The sequence below is a fragment of the Puma concolor genome, chromosome A2 (assembly GCF_028749965.1).
Source record: "Puma concolor isolate L17-30 chromosome A2, mPumCon1.1.hap2, whole genome shotgun sequence".
Taxonomy (NCBI): domain Eukaryota; kingdom Metazoa; phylum Chordata; class Mammalia; order Carnivora; family Felidae; genus Puma; species Puma concolor.
Window position 1 is genome coordinate 156,722,330 of NC_141668.1, and position 15,848 is coordinate 156,738,177.

Consider the following 15,848-nt stretch of genomic DNA (forward strand, 5'->3'; position numbering starts at 1 on the left):
CTCAAGGGGTATTTACTGAGATTCCCTCCCAAATATACTCCTTACATCTGGGTCTCTTGGGATCTGCTTTGGGGAGCCCAAACTCAGTTAACGCATCATCCCATTGACTCTTTACAAAGAACCCAGGGAGGCAGATCCTTTGGTTTCCCTTTACAGGTAGGAAGTTGAGGTTTAGAGACATTTAGTAACTTGTCTTGGGTCCCACGGTGGTGATGCTGGGGCTTGAATTCTAGCATCTGGCTCCAGTGCCCCCAGCCAAGCCCTCAATCACAGCAAGCCAGCAGCTGAGCCCAAGGCCGTGGCTTGCCTGGGAAGTCTGGGGCTGCAGAGGGTAAACGTCCATCCCCCAAGGCCCCCCCAACCCGTTTAGCCCCCACCTCCCTGACACCAGCTGTGCAAAAGTGAAGGGGAGGAGAGAGAGCTCCCAACGCGTAGAGCACCCACCACCAGGGGGCGCCCTGCCCAGGAGTCTAGCACCCGGAGAATCCAGATGCCAGGGGTGGTGATGAGATCTCACCAACGTGTCCCCCTTCTGCCTTTGCACAGAAGGCAGGACCTGAAGTAGGTTTCTCAGAACTCCCAGGGCTTCTGAGCTGTTTGAGAAGAGCGTGCACTTGCCCACGCATGTATACACACAGACACACACACACACACACACACACACACACACACACAGCTGTTAGCACTGGAGGGCAGAGTGCGTTTCTCTCTGAAGCTGTCAGGATGGGGCAGTGTTCTAGGCACCCTCTCTGTGGTCACGGGGGCCAGCACCAAACCCCATCTCCATCCAACCCCCTGCACGGTGGGACACAGGCACCCCCACCCCGCTTCCTCCTTCCCCTTGGCCTGTGGTGGACCTGGAGGGTGGGCAGCACAGTGATTTCGGTCGAGCCGCCCCCCTTCCAGCCTCTGGTCTCACCTGTTTGCTAGGAGGAGCAGCGGGGAAGCATGGGAAGCCCGTTCTCCATTGTCTGAGATGGTTCCAGCCCCCGAGGAAGTGACCATCCGTGACTTACAGGGACCCCCACCCCTGTCTCCCTGCTGGTCAAGTTCCAGCACCCGGCTGATGTGCCAAGGGAAATGAGCCTGGCTTTATTTTTTACTTAATTAGCTGTGCAAACCAACTCAAATCCTTCAAACCAACAGAGCCTGGTATTTTTTCAAATGTATTTTAACATTTAAAAACGTATCGCTGGCTGTCTTAGGTCAGGCTCCCCGAACAGACGTTGAGATGAGCTTAGCGTGTAAGTGATTTATGAGGGATGTGCCCTCAGGGAAGCCCCTGCCAGGGTGCCATCTCAGGCAGAATCCCGTGGAGGGTGGCTTCAGGGTGGTCCCATCGTGGGCAGTGCAAGTGGCCCCTCGGAACCCCCTCCCACAGCGCACCCTCAGTGCACCTACACAAGACCCATGCCTTCTCACACCCCACTAGTCACTGGTTCAGGGTCACCCCAGAGGGGTGTGAATTCTCAGGCAATACCTCCCCTAATAGCCCAAGACTGGGTGTCCAAAGAAGAGGCATAGGGATTGGCTGTTGGAAGTGACAATAGGGGCATACACACACACACACACACACACACACACACACACACACACACCAGTAAAAGGGGACCGGAGGGATCTGGGCAGAGAGTATCAACATTGTCCTGTGAACCTGTCTTATTCCATAAAGGATTCAAAATTACGGACAATACAAAGAAATGAAAACGATGAATTGTTGGAATTGAGGCAAACGAGAAAAAAGGGTCAACAGTAAATATATCCAGAAGGAAACTTAGTACATTAAGGTATTTCTAGACAAAGATTGCAACACGGGGCACCTGGGTGGCTCAGTTGGTGACACATTTGACTCCGGCTCAGGTCATGATCTCATGGTTCATGAGTTTGAGCCCCGAGTTGGGCTCTGTGCTGACAGCTCAGAGCCCGCTTGGGATCCTCTGTCTCCCTCTCTCTCTGCCCCTCCCCCACTCGCACATGCTCTCTTTCTCTCTCTCAAAAATAAATAAACATTTTTTAAAAATTGCAGTTTTGGCACTGAGCTTCCCAGCAGCCAAAGCAAAGAGGGAAAATTAACTGAATGCAAAGTTTAAGATGCCTAAGGGTTTAGACCCTCTTGCTGGCCCCAAGGTTAAGACTTTTCTAAATATCAAGTCCCTACATATAAAAGAGTCTGGATAAGAGCTGTCCAGTGGAAATATAATCCACACCACAAGTGTGATTTTAAGTTTCTAGGGGCGCCTGAGTGGCTCAGTCAGCTAAGCATCCAAATTCGGCTCAGGTCACGATCTCACGCTTTGTGAGTTCAAGCCCCGCGTCGGGCTCTGTGCGGACGGCTCAGAGCCTGGAGCCTGCTTCAGATTCTGTGTCTCCCTCTGTCTCTGCCTCTCCCCTGCTTGCGCTCTGTCTCTCTGTCTCTGTCTCTGTCTCTGTCTCTGTCTCTCTCTCTCTCTCAAAAATAAACATTAACAAAAAATAAAAAAATAAAAATAATTATATACAAAGTATTTAAAGTATTTACTACTTGGGTGGCTTATATTCTTTTTTTCATATTGAGTCTTTGAAATGCAGTGTATATTCTATTCTTCGGCACATCCCAGTTTGAATGCTAAATTTTCTTTGGAACTATTGATCGGTATTTAGTTACGGTTCACAAAATTGGTTTAAAAAACAGATTCACATACTGGGGTTGTTCCAAACACACCTAAAAGTTTTTCAATAACTGAATCAAATATCAGTTTTTAGGGGCTCCTGGCTGGTTCAGTCAGTAGAGCATGGGACTCTTACTCTCAGGGCTGTGAATTCTTGGTCCCAAATCGGATGTAGAGATTGCTTAGGGGTTGTGAGTTCGAGCCCCACGTTGGGTGTAGAGATTGCACAAAAATAAAATCTTTTAAAAAATCCATTTTTAAGTTAACTAAAATTGAAAAAATAAATTTAAAATTCCATTCCTTAGTCACACTAGTTCAATAGCCACGTGTGACTAGTGGCTGCCATATTGGACAATGGAGGTATAAAGAGCCAATGATAGTATGTTCCAGCTTTTCTGGAACAGTCCTGACTCCAAATATTTTTTCCCACTGTCCCTTAAGGATGCCTGGCCTTGTCAAGCTGGATCGAGATTTGTCCTTACCGTATGTGAGTGATACGGGTGATATCTGGAATCCTGGCATGGACCGCCCTTCCCCAGAACCTTCAGGAGTAACTCTCCCCTCAGCCTGCTCTGTGTCTTTATTCCCCTGGCTCCGAGGAAGATGGCAATGCCTTCTCCTATTCTGTGTGGGACCCACACATGACAATGAGGCCTACAGCGCTGTTCTAGAAGGCAATTTGGCATTACATTACAAAAGCCTTGAATATCTTCATAACCATCAACCACGGAGGTTCCCTTCTATGACTTTAACCCAAGAAACCAGAAAGGTACGCTGAGATTCATGAGCAAGCATTGTTCAAAGGGAGATGAGTTTAATGCAAACCAAATTGAGTTCAATGTAAATGCTCAACAGTTAAGGAAACGGGTTAACTAAATGATGGCACATCCATCCTGGCAGATGTTATGCAGCCATTAAAATTATGAAACGATATTAGGAGAAAAAACAAGAATGTCAATATTTTATGCCAAATAGTCAATGAGAACGAGAAGCTGTAGTTTCAGTATGACAGATTTTTTTTTTTTTTTTTTACCATTTATTTATTTATTAGAGACAGTACGAGACAGAGCATGAGCAGGGGAGGGGCGGGGGGCGGGAACACAGAATCCGATGCAGGCTCTAGGCTCTGAGCTTTCAGCACAGACCCTGACGCGGGGCTCAAACTCACGACCTGTTAGATCATGACCGGAGCCCGAGTCGGTCGCCCAACCGACTGAGCACCCAGGCGCTCCCAGTGTGACAGATTTTTATCTAAATCAGGCCAGCAACACCCCCTACCAACCACCCTTCCCCTGGACAATTGCAAAACAGGATCATAACAGGTCAGGCTATGGAGTGAAAAATACCAGAGCAAGTGTCATTCTGGGGGCAAAGACAAGGTCTACAATAAATCAAACCATAACAGAGCTGTCGGCATCAGTAATCTGAAAAGTTCCTGACCCGTTGTCCTTTGTCCCATCACAGTCACCCAGCTCTGTAGGCTGAGGGAAGGAAAGTTGTGCCCCTGGGGAGAGATAAACCCGGGAAGAAGATGATGATGAAGAGAGGCTATAAATCCATGGTCTTGGCACCTTTGTTAAGTGTGTGAGTATAAGCACCGTTCCATACAGAAATCCTTGTCAAATTGTGGTCATGTTCTGTCCCCATTTTAAGGCACTTAAAAGCACACCAGCTCATTTGATGTATTGGAGATTTGTCATCAAATGTCTAGGGAAGTGTAATTGGTCATACTTCAATGTTTAAGCATTGGGGGAAATCAAATTTGTTAATTTCTTACATTTCCATTTCAGTGGTAATGACTACTGTGGACATTTGGAATTGTTCATGGTTTGAAGGTTATAAAGTAACATAGTAGTGGGTATTCCTTCCCACAAGCAAAAGCGCCTCATGCGTTAAAGAATCCTGTCCACATACAAGATGTACAAATGTGCAGTCACAATAACGCACACACACAACACACATAGAAACCGACAGGAAGGAAATAAACCAAGAAGGTAGCAGTGGTTATCTCTATTCTGTGACATGACGGGTTGACATTTATTTTCTTCTTCTTTACAGTGTTGTTCCCCAAACTCTCTAAAATAGGACCCTATCACCATTATAACTGGAAAAAACTGAAGTCTGTTACTAAAGAAGTCATGAGTATCTTGTGGAGGTGGAGTTTGCCCAAGCGCACGTAACGTGACTGCCAACAAAATCCAAATCAGCTCCAGAGGCCCCATATCACCGCTGGCAAAAGATTCTTGTTCTTGCCATTATGGTATCTCAGAGTCTCCTGGTGTAAAATCATCTCCTTTTGGATAATTACTTCATCTTTGGGTTTCTCCATAACTACAAAGTTTTTCCTTTCACCATTCCAAGATGGCGACTTCTTGCAAGGGAAAGTTCCTTATTTTCAGATCTTCTGACTCAGTTATATGATGCTTGCAGGTTGGAGGCTCTGGCCGGCTGCCGTGGTCTTACCTGGTTCTCCCTGAGGCTCCTGCTTCCCCGAGGCCTGATCCCCCATTTGATCCCCAGTTTGAGAAGTCCATCCTTCAGCTTTGGTCACTCTGCCATTTGCCATGGTGACAACCTAGTGAACTCACCAGGTAGCACCCCAGCTACTTTTAGGGTCTTCCTGTGGCACACAGGAACTTCTGGACCTCCTCCACATTTCGTGCTGGACCGTATGTCATGAACCAGGGATTCTAATCTCACACCCAGCATTCCAAGCACCTCTCTCAACCATTTCTACTCCATGACTTGGGCGCCATGATGGATTCAATGTCAGGCTGACCCCAGGGCTCCTCTGAAAGAGAAGACTCCTTAGGCTACACTCAGGGACTGGGGGGTACAAGCCCTGATGTTCTCAGAGTGCTTAAAAACTACTGGGTGTTTCTACCTTCCCTTCCCTACTGGGGTTTGATCCCAATGGGTAGAGTGGGGGGAACCAGCACACTCAGAACTTGACCCCACTTGCCTTTTCTTGCCCGATTTCTCATTTCTTTTCCCAAGTCACAAGATACCTGTTCTTCTTCCTGTGAGGTAGAAACTTCCCTTTTGTCCTATCTGCATTCTGCCCTCCTCTATGATTCACCAAACGATCGCCCAACTTTTCTGAGCTTTGATCTTTTGATGTGTGAAAACTCCAGCCTTGGGAGTTTTAAGAAAACCCTTTCTCTCTCTGAAAAAGTCTGACTTGCAAGACCAGCGTCTTGTATGAGATTTTAAGACTGCTTCCAAACTCAGAGCAGAGAAATGGCCTCTTTGATTCACACTGCAGCCACCTTCCTCTGCCTTGGAGAGTCTTGCCTCTGCCTCCTGGCCCATGCTCATTGGCACAAGCCTGTAAGAAAGGAAAGAACAGATTATGGAGAAATGAATATATAGTAGGTGATGTTCAAAACAATACCCACTGCATTATTTAAAAACAGAAATACAGGGGCACCTGGGAGGCTCAGTCGGTTAAGCGTCCGACTTCGGCTCGGGTCATGATCTCACGGGTTGTGAGTTCGAGCCCCACATCCGGCTCTGTGCTGACAGCTCGGAGCCTGGAGCCTGCTTCGGATTCTGTGTCTCCCTCTCTCTCTCTCTGCCCCTCCCCTGCTCATGCTCTGTCTCCCTCTCAAAAATAAACAGTAAAAAATTTTTTTAAATAAAAATAGAAATACAAACACGAACCAACAATAAATATCACTCTGTACCTATCAAATAAGGAAAAGTGTTAAAATCTTCGTATCTAACGCCAGTGAGGATGTGCTGCATCGCATTTGGTGAGAGCATAAATCTGCGAAAGCGGTTTGGGATCTAATTTAGCAATCCATAGCCCTCCAAGCTGAACGGATACCCTTTGCAGGAGTGGATATTCCTGGGAGTAGGCCCTCACCCATGTTCAGGGGGAATACTCGTGTGCTAAGTCGTTTCCTACCACCCCATGCACCTGCTGAGTGGACGGGCGTGTAACCAGAGCCTTCAAAACATTTGGAGTTGCAGAGGGAGTATACAGGAGACATAAACCCACTCACCCCTCCCATGAGAATGGCAGTGGGCACCTTGTGCCCAGCAGAGCCTTGTCTTTGAAGGCTGTCCTTGCGGGGACTTGGGGGACCTGGGAAGCCTTACCTGTCTCTGGAGGCAGGCAGAGTTGCCTCCTGCTTTCCAGAACCATTTCCACGTGTTCCCATAACCGTCCTCGCTCCAGAGACGTGACTTCCTCCACTGATGTCTGTTGCAAGTTTCCACTGGGCACGTCACGTCCTGTGGTGGCACGTCCTCGTGGCTTCTTGACACGGCCTTCCCGAAAAGACTCTCGCAGGGGCTCTTGGAAAGACTGCGCTTCTGCCAACAGTCAGGTCATCAAGATCCACAGCTGTAACCATGGGGAAATATTGCAAACTAGATCTGCCTCTGCCATCAAAACGGTTTAATCCACATTCCCACCAATGCCTGAATTTTTGTCAGCCCCATATTCCCAGAAACGCTTCATCATCACCATAAGATCAAGCAGCACCTAAGACGATAAATCCTGGGTCGGTGAGTAGATTTCCCGGTTTCTATGTCACGTTCATTCGAGCTGTTCATTGAGCCAACGCATATTCATTGAACACCAGCTGGATTCCCTGTCTTAACATTTGTGGATCGGGGAACTGGGGCTGAGGCTGAGCCTGGCTTAACCCCTGACCTGGATGGTCAGAAGGGAAGTGGGCAAAGAGGTGGCCCAACCCGACTCACTCTGTTAAATCTTGAACAAATGCCTCTGCATTCCTGGAGCCAGACGTCTGAATTCACCTTTGGAGGAAGTCTGCTTTTTTGGGGGGAAAAAACACTAATGGATGTATGAGTCAAGACTTTTTTGATTGTTGAGGGCATAAAGCTATTTCAAACCAGCCTGGGCCAAAAGGGGGATTTTCTGGATTAAGTAATTCAGGCCCAGGAGGTGGGACCTGCCAGGCCTCGGGGGAAAGAGCTAAGACTCATGACTCTCTCCCTCTGTCCCTCTGTTCCTTACCCCTGCTGTTCTCAGCCCCTTGGCTTCCCCCAGAAGGACAGAACCAAGTTCACAGCCATCGTCCTCCTCATCCTGGCTCCCCCCACACCTGCCCATTCCAGAAGACATCCAGGGAATGCCTACCTTCAAGTCTCTGTGAGGCATAGAGAAGGGGGAAGCAGGCCCAGCGGTAACAGTAGGCGAGGGCAGAGGTGAGGTGGGGGCAAATGGAGAGCATGTCTAGGTCTCACAGGCTCCACAGGACCCCCGGGAAGTGAGATGAGGATCAGGGCTGCCATGGACCGTTGTGTAGGTTATGCACTGCATGACTCTAGGGACACCACATGCTGGTGGGGCTGAACCCATCTCTCCGGAAGAAATTCCAGGGTGTTGCCCATGCTGAGAAAACAGACTACAGGTGACACAAGCCGCAGACACTTGAGCAGGGATGCGGCACCAAGAGCCAATACCCAAAGATGGGTCAGATGAGCTGTCCCTCAACCCAGACCAGTGGGAGCCTGCAGAGAAGGACAACCCTACAGAACCCTCCTCAACTGCTCTCATATCGAGAGGAAAAACACTAGGGAAGATGCCTTCCTGAGGACAAAGGGCTTTATTTGGGAGCGTGTGCTCTACATTGGCTGAAGGACATAGTGTATACAAAGCTTTTGGTAAAGTGTTTATTCAAGGATCAGAAAAGGACATAAATCATAGGTGCCCAATTTGGTGCGTTTTCATGATAAAGGAAACACACCCATGTAATCAGCACCCAGATCAAGAATCAAGACTTACCCGCACCCAGTGTCTCCCTAATTCCCCTTGCAGGCTTTACCCCCAAGTCAGTTGTATACATTTTTGTATGTAGGATATGAATGTGTGATATTGATATGATATGATATGATATGATATGATATGATGATATGATATATGATAGCTTCAAACCGCATAGACTGGTTCTGCCCAGTTTTGAAGTTTATACCACAGAAGGTGTACTTGGTATTCTTTCGTGACTGGCTCCCCTGGCCCACCATCACGTTCGTGGGAGGTGCCCATCGTGTGTGTGGGATCTCACCTGGTGCGGGACGCATCACGTCTCCTGCGTTCCCATTGCCTGTGTGGTGTCTTCTAGTGAAGCGAGTGTGCCTGTCCCAGTCAGCTCAGGCTGCTGTAACAAAATACCACAGACCAGGGTTGGGGGGTGGGGAGGGGCTTAAACCACAGCCATCTATTCTGGAAGCTGGATGACGGAGATCAAGGTGCCAGCACGGCCGGTTTCTCCTGAGGCCAGCTTGCAAGATGGCCGCCTTCTCGCCCCGTCCTCACAGCCTTTTCTCTGTGCGCCCACACGTCTGCATCTCTGTGTGTCCGGATTTCCTCTCAGCAGGACACCAGGCAGACTGGCACGGGTCCATGCCACCCATCTCTTTTCATTGGAACCGTCTCTTTAAAGGTCCTCTCTTTAAATACAATCACATTCTGAGTTACTGGAGTTAGAACCTTCCATACAGGAATTGGGGGCGGGAGTTGGGGGCACAGATCAGCCCCCAATAGTGTCGCTGTAACCACTAAAGGCATGTGGGCCGTTTTTGGTTTCCAGCGATTACAAACAGGGCTACTATGATCATTCTTGTACATTTATTTCCCCAAACATAGGCACCCATGTTGGTTCACCGTATGCCTAGGAGTGGCATTTCTGGGCCAAATGGTCTGTGCACGTTCAGCTACAGCAAACAGTGACAAATAGTTCTGCTGAGCTATCGAACTTCGCCCTCCCGGGGGCAAGGCAGGAGACACGCTGATGTTCCAGGTTCTCTTCAACACTCGGGATTGTCGCCTTTTGCCTTAGCCATTCCGGTGGATGTAGGCTGCTATTTCCTTAGAGTTCTCCGTCGAGCCTTGAATGGGGCTGAACTGCGTTCCCTCCAGATGCACACGTCCCTTGACGTTCAGCGTGACGGTATTTGGAGAGAGGGCCCATAAGGAGGTCACCGAGGTTGGTTACATGAGGTCATCAGGATGGGGCCCGGTTGCAATGGCATTCGTGTGTCCTTAGAAGAAGAGACACCAGAGAGGGCCCCTCTCCCTCTCCCTCTCTCTCCCCCTCTGCCGCGTAAAGACACAGCAACAAGGTCGCCGTCTACAAACCAGGAAAAGAGCTGGCACCAGAAACCAAATCAGCCGGCGCCCTGATCTTGTATTTCCCAGCCTCAAGAACCACGACAAATAAGTTCCTATTGTTTAAGCCACCCAGTCTGCTATGGCAGCCGGAGCGAAGACCAGCCCCCCTTCGTGTACTTACCGAATAGTTGAATATTCTCTTTTGTCAGGTGCCAGTGCAAGCCATTTGTCTATTTTCTATCGAGCTGTCAATTTTTTCTATTGACGTATGTGAGTTCTTTCCATAAAGAATCCTCTGCTGGATATACGTATTACAAATATCCTCCCTTAGCCTGTGACTTCTTTTTCACACCGCAAAGGGCGTCTTTTAATGACCCAAAGTTCTCCGTTTTAGTGCCGCCCAATGGATGCAATTTCCCCCTTCTGCTTAGTGCTTTCTGTGTTATATTTAAGCAACCCGTCCCTATTCCAGAGGCTGTTAGTTTTAAAGGCAATTTTAAGTGAAAATAAATGAAGCTTCAAAGCAGAATGAATCATTTCGAGAGAAAATTCGCAGTCACATTTGTATGTACATCTGAGTTGTAATGTGAAATTTCGAACTCCACAACATCTATTTTAGACTCTAATTAGATTCTGAAAATGAGGTTCACTGGGTAGGCACTTTTTAAAAATTCATCATGGAATATCAGGGTTGGAAGAATGCTAGAGGTCTTGCCTTGCCTCGCTTTGATTCCGGTCTACAAACACCCAGTGAGCACCGCTCTGGGCCCAGCTCGCCGCTGGGAATTAGGAATGTGAGCAGGAGGGGAGTGGCTGTGTCTGCAGGGCGTGGGGCCCGGCAGAAATCATCAGGGTGTCGATGCCCAGGGGGAGCTTCGGGGTCCCAGGTACCCCATAGCCCCAGAGGAGAAAGGCATATCTGCCTGAGAAGGGATGCGGAGGGCATTTTTCTCCAGGGACAGAGAGTAAGATGATCTCTGGGGTGTGTTCATAAAGGGCTGGAATTGAGCGGGGCACCTGGAGTCCGCCCTCCGAGGCTTCCGTGTGCCTCGCCGACCGAGACTCCACAGCAAAACTGCCAGACGTCCCTTCCTGAGCCTGTGATGGCAGCAGGTGACCGGCTAGGAAAGCTGCGATCCTGGATCCAAAAACCAAAGCCAGGATGCTGGGTGGATTACGTCCCTGACTCGTGGCCTAGATCTGCTCTTTGGGAGAGGAGGTGGATGTTCAACTCACCAGGGGAAGACCCCCCCTTGCAGAAAAGTTGGTTTGGCAAGCCCAAACATAAGAAGACAACTCTGGAAAGGAATCGTCCTTTGCTGAATCCCCCAGAGAGATAATTACCTGGCCCTTATGACAACCATGTTTTGACTATAAACACCTTGCTTCTTTAATGCACACCTGGCAAAAGAAATAAGTTCGAGACTGTCTGCACAATGAAATAAAGATGCTTGGTGGGTAAATGATGAGGAACCAGGAAGAGAACAGACCTGATTAAGCACCAGTTGGATCCAAGGCTCTCCCAAATACTTTATTCATATTATCTCCCTTTTTCAAGTTTATTTATTTTTGAGAAAGAGGGCAGGCACAAGCAGGGGAAGGGCAGAGAGAGGGAGAGAGAGAATCCCAAGCACGCTCCATGCTGTCAGCGCAGAGCCCGATGCGGGTTCGAACCCACAAACCGTGAGATCATGACCTGAGCCGAAATCAAGGGTCGGACGCTTAACGGATTGGGCCACCCAGGCGACCCCATATTATCCCGTTTTATCAGAACACAGAGGTAGGTACAACGTTTACCCCTTCACAGTTTCCGTGAGCAAACAGAGATGCAGAGAGGTTAAGTGACTTCCCCAAAGTCACACGGCTCGGGGGTGACAGAGCCAGAATTCATGCTGGGGTCTGAGTCCCGCCTTCTCTGGCTGCCATTACAAGGAAGTAAAGGGCATGTGGGGTCTTGTAATTTCACTGCCACCTAAAAAAAAAGATAAATACCCGCAGGGAGGAGAGGGTGGCAGCACAGCTTCACCTTAGGGGACCTAAGTGATTCCATGAACAGGTCTCTCCTGGCCAGAAGCACCTTGCTTGCCCATGAATCCACTCTTCTTAACAGCCACATGGGAACGCCCTTGTCCCTCTGCTGTCCTGCCTCTGAAGGTTCCCATCCCGACCTTCCCTTTTGCATCATTCTCCAGGCTTCTAAACAGGACCCATTTTCTGTTGATAATATAAGAGCATTTATTGTAATTATAATAATGATTATTATTAAAGGCTCTGATTCTAGGCCTGTTGCATATTATTATCCTTAACCGGGCTGCGTGACAACTGGCACTGATTCCCTTACAGGCGACCTGGGACAGTCCTGACATGCCTGCGGGCTTGGAAAACATAGCCTGAGAGCCCTTGCTGGTCTCCAAGTCGTTTTTATCTCCCTGGGTTCGCCCCCAGCTTTCCACTCTCCCTGTCCTCCTCCCCGTCTGCTCAGCCCCCATGTAATTAAGTATCTCACTGGTGTGTGCAATGCTCAGATCAAAGAACGCAGGATGTTCCCATCAGCCAAGTGTCCCCGGGGCCGCCCTGCATCCCCGTCAGCGTTCTGATGGATTTCTGCACTGCCTTCCTTCTTGAGAACTGTTAGCTCAACCCCTTTTTGGGAAAGGCTCACCCAGCAGGAAAGCTGGAGAGCTGGAGAGGTTTTCCGTCTGAGGTGCTGCATATTAAACAGGGTTCAGGAAGAAATGAGCCCGGGGGAGGAGCGGAGATTCAAGCAGGTAGAAAAGGTGGCTGAATGCTGATCAGGAAGGAGCACAGTCACCTACTGAGGCTGTCTTAAAAGAGGCCTTGGAGGAAGGCTCAGAAGATTTCGCCCCACACGGAAGACGCGGTGGTGGCTGCGTTTTCCAAAGATGGCTGCAACAACGTCTCCCGCCCCTGCCCGCCCCCCACGTGCTTCTAGAATCTTGTCCCCCGCCGCCATCGAGAGGTGGGGTCTAATTCCCCTTCCCTTGACATGAGGGGAGCTTTTGTGACTGGTTCAGTGAATGGTGTGCTTCCTTGAAGTGATGCTACGTGAGACTTCCCAGGCTGGGCCGTAAGAGACGATCCACATTCTACCGTGTTCCACCTGCCGTCCTCGCTGCGAAGCCTCCAACCAACTCCAAGCGTTTTGACTGCCCTGAGACCACCATGCTGTGAGGAAGCCGAAACTAGACGACAGGGAGAGGCCGCATGAAGGGACGGAGGTGGCCGGCCAGCCACCCGTGGCTTCAGCCCTGGCGCACCAAGTTCCAGCCACTGTCCCACAGCCACCACGTAAGAGGCGAGGCGTCCCGTGGGGGTGCCCTCCGGGCCTGCTAACGTGCTGCGACTTCTCCCCTCCCCTCCCCGCTTCTGGGGGCCTCCCCACTGCCACCGCCCCATATCAGACACCAAGGTGCAGGCCACGGGCGGGCCATCAGTGGTTCGGAGCAGAGGCCAGCCAGGGCCCTTTCCCCCCTGGCCCCGAGACAGTTGTGTTTAGATCCAAGGCCTCAAATACTCCCCCTTGAACAGCTTCAGTCTCGAATCCCTTTCTGTCTCCCGGGTCAAAGAACAAGTTCCCTAGCATCCCTCCCAACGTCCTGTGTCTCCTCCAGCCCATCCCCCAAACAAAACTCATCCCTCCCCCACTCCGTACAGATCCGAGCTCCCACGTATCCAAGAGATGCTGGGTGGGAGCAGACTGTCTTTTTGAGCATCCAGGCCCTGCACAGCCGCCAACGCTCTCTCTTAACCAGACCCGTCTCGACCGATGGCATCGACTCCACGGTGTCCATCAGACCTCGAGGAACCAGAAACTGAGAAAAGCACTGTTCAAATTGCATTCAGTGAAACGAGGGTGACGGAACGGAGACACAAAGGCTGGTGGCCTCCTGTTCCGGGAAGCTTACCTGGTGGTAAGCTTACCTGGTGGTGGGTGCTCTGGAAGCATTGTGGCAAGTTTCATTCGAGACTCGCGCGGACACCCGCGCCATGGCCGGAACGTAGAACAACAGGGTTATTTCTGGGGCGCCTGGGTGGCTCAGCCGATTAAGCGTCCGACTCTTAATCTCAGCTCAGGTCATGACCTCATGGTTTGTGAGATCGAGCCCCACGTCAGGCTCTGTGCTGTCAGAACGGAGCTTGCTTGGGATCTCTCCCTCTGCCCCTCTCTCTGCCCTTCCCCTGTGCGTGCCCCCTCTCTCTCAAAATAAATGAATAAACATTAAAAAAAAAACCACAATGGGTTATCTGCAATACCGCTTGGTTTTAAAATGCGTGTTAGGGGCGCCTGGGTGGCTCAGTCGGTTAAGCGTCCGACTCCGGCTCAGGTCATGATCTCGCGGTCAGTGAGTTCGAGCCCCGCATCAGGCTCTGTGCTGACCGCTCAGAGCCTGGAGCCTGCTTCGGATTCTGTGTCTCCCTCTCTCTCTGACCCTCCCCCATTCATGCTCTGTCTCTCTCTGTCTCAAAAATAAATAAACGTTAAAAAAAAATTTTTTTTTAAATAAAATGCGTGTTAAAGGAGGCCATGCAGACAGAGTCTCCCCGGGTGAGAAGCGGCCAAACGCAACACAGCTTATGCTCAGCGGCTCAGATATCACCCTCCGCAGCCTCGCCCTGCCCTGGGGTTTGTAAGGAAATAACCAGAACCTCCTAAGAGCAGGGAGAGCTGTCTGGCCCACCATCTCGCTCCTCCCCTTCCTTGGCCACGCCCTCCATGCCCCCATCTTTCACCCACCACCCAAAGACCAGTAATCGAGTCTCTCTGTGCCCCCCCCCCCCCCGCCCCGGGGCCACCTGCCCAGTCACTCCTCCCAGGAAACCCAGTTCGGTGCCGGTAACCACCTCCCTCCATGGGAGTTACCTGATCCGTGAGACTCAGCCAATGTTGGCAGCTCTGCCCCCCTCGCCTGTGACTGTTTTAGGTGGCACCACGCAAGGTGATTCCATCCAGCGAGAAACGAGTGAAGGGTTCTGGGGAGCTTCGGGGCGGTGTTTCACTGCTGTTTCACTCACCGGTTGCTGCCGGGTCCGCCGCTGCCACTGGAACTGAGGCAGCCGTCCTGGGGGCGAAGCGGGGCTGAGGACAGAAAGGAGCCGGGGTCTTCCGTAGTATCGCTGAGCTGCTGAATCTTCACCCTTGGAGACATCCGAGCTTGGCTACTTTTATTGCTTAATGCACTTCTAGTTGGTGTTTCTGTTGCTCGTATTTGGAAATTGACTCAGTGACCTAGCCATTTCCCTTCCGTCCCTTCCCGTTCCTCCAGCTGGCGCCCGGTTGTCTTGGGGAAAGGGGGGTACAGGTGCTCTGCATCCACCTTTTTCCTTTTTGGTTCCTTTTGTGAATCCAAAGAGGGCCCTATTAATTGCTGGTGAGTTTAGGTGACAGCTCAACCTTGCACCTCCTTCATAGAAATAGGGAATGTAAGTTTTAAATGGTTATTTCTTTCTGGGGGGGGGGGGAGGGGCAGAGAAAGAGGGAGAGAGAATGAATCCCAAGCAGGCGGTTCCTGCTGTCAGTGCCGAGCCCGACGCCGGGCTCGATGCTCCCAACCGTGAGAGGATGACCCGAGCCGAAATCAAGAGTCAGGCACTCAACCAACTGAGCCACCCAGGCACCCCTTCCCTTCTGGTTTTTATCGTCCCTGTGCAATAATTCAGCGACGTGCGTTAAGCTTGCGCCCACATCAATCAAAAGTCTATCATTTGTGTAAGGTATTCAAGGTTGGGTTTTGGTTTTCAGATCCTGACGTCGCTTGCTTCCCCCTCTGGGATCTCTCACCAAGGGAGCTGTGCTCCCCAGAAAGGAGAGCCAACCGGCAAATCGGGTACTGCTGGGTGAACACGGAGCTCGAGCCCTGGTTTGCCCGGAAGGTGCCCAGTGTGTATGTATTTTCCTGGGGTCAGTATGATAAGTTCCCTTTCTGTCTCAAAACGCCTGATTTGGGTGATGAATCCTCTGAGGCTCGGCCGAGGCTCCCAGGGCGGAGTTCTGGCACCAGCTGGTTTGGAGGGAGGCGGTTCAAGTTAGCAAACCTACGTGGACGCTTGGTCCTCGCCTCTCAACACACGGGAACCTGCGGCCTTCACCCTTG

The 15,848-nt window shown here is 50.5% G+C and overlaps 1 long non-coding RNA gene across 1 annotated transcript; it reads right to left on the bottom strand.

The window, feature by feature from the left end:
- Positions 1 to 3,661: 3,661 nt before the first annotated feature.
- LOC147583636 (uncharacterized) lies at positions 3,662 to 15,149 on the bottom strand. Its single transcript, XR_015248426.1, has 3 exons — positions 14,618 to 15,149; positions 6,753 to 8,782; positions 3,662 to 5,976 (listed from the first exon to the last, which is right to left on the bottom strand). It is a non-coding gene; the product is annotated as an uncharacterized LOC147583636 (long non-coding RNA).
- Between the last annotated feature and the right edge of the window lie 699 nt (positions 15,150 to 15,848).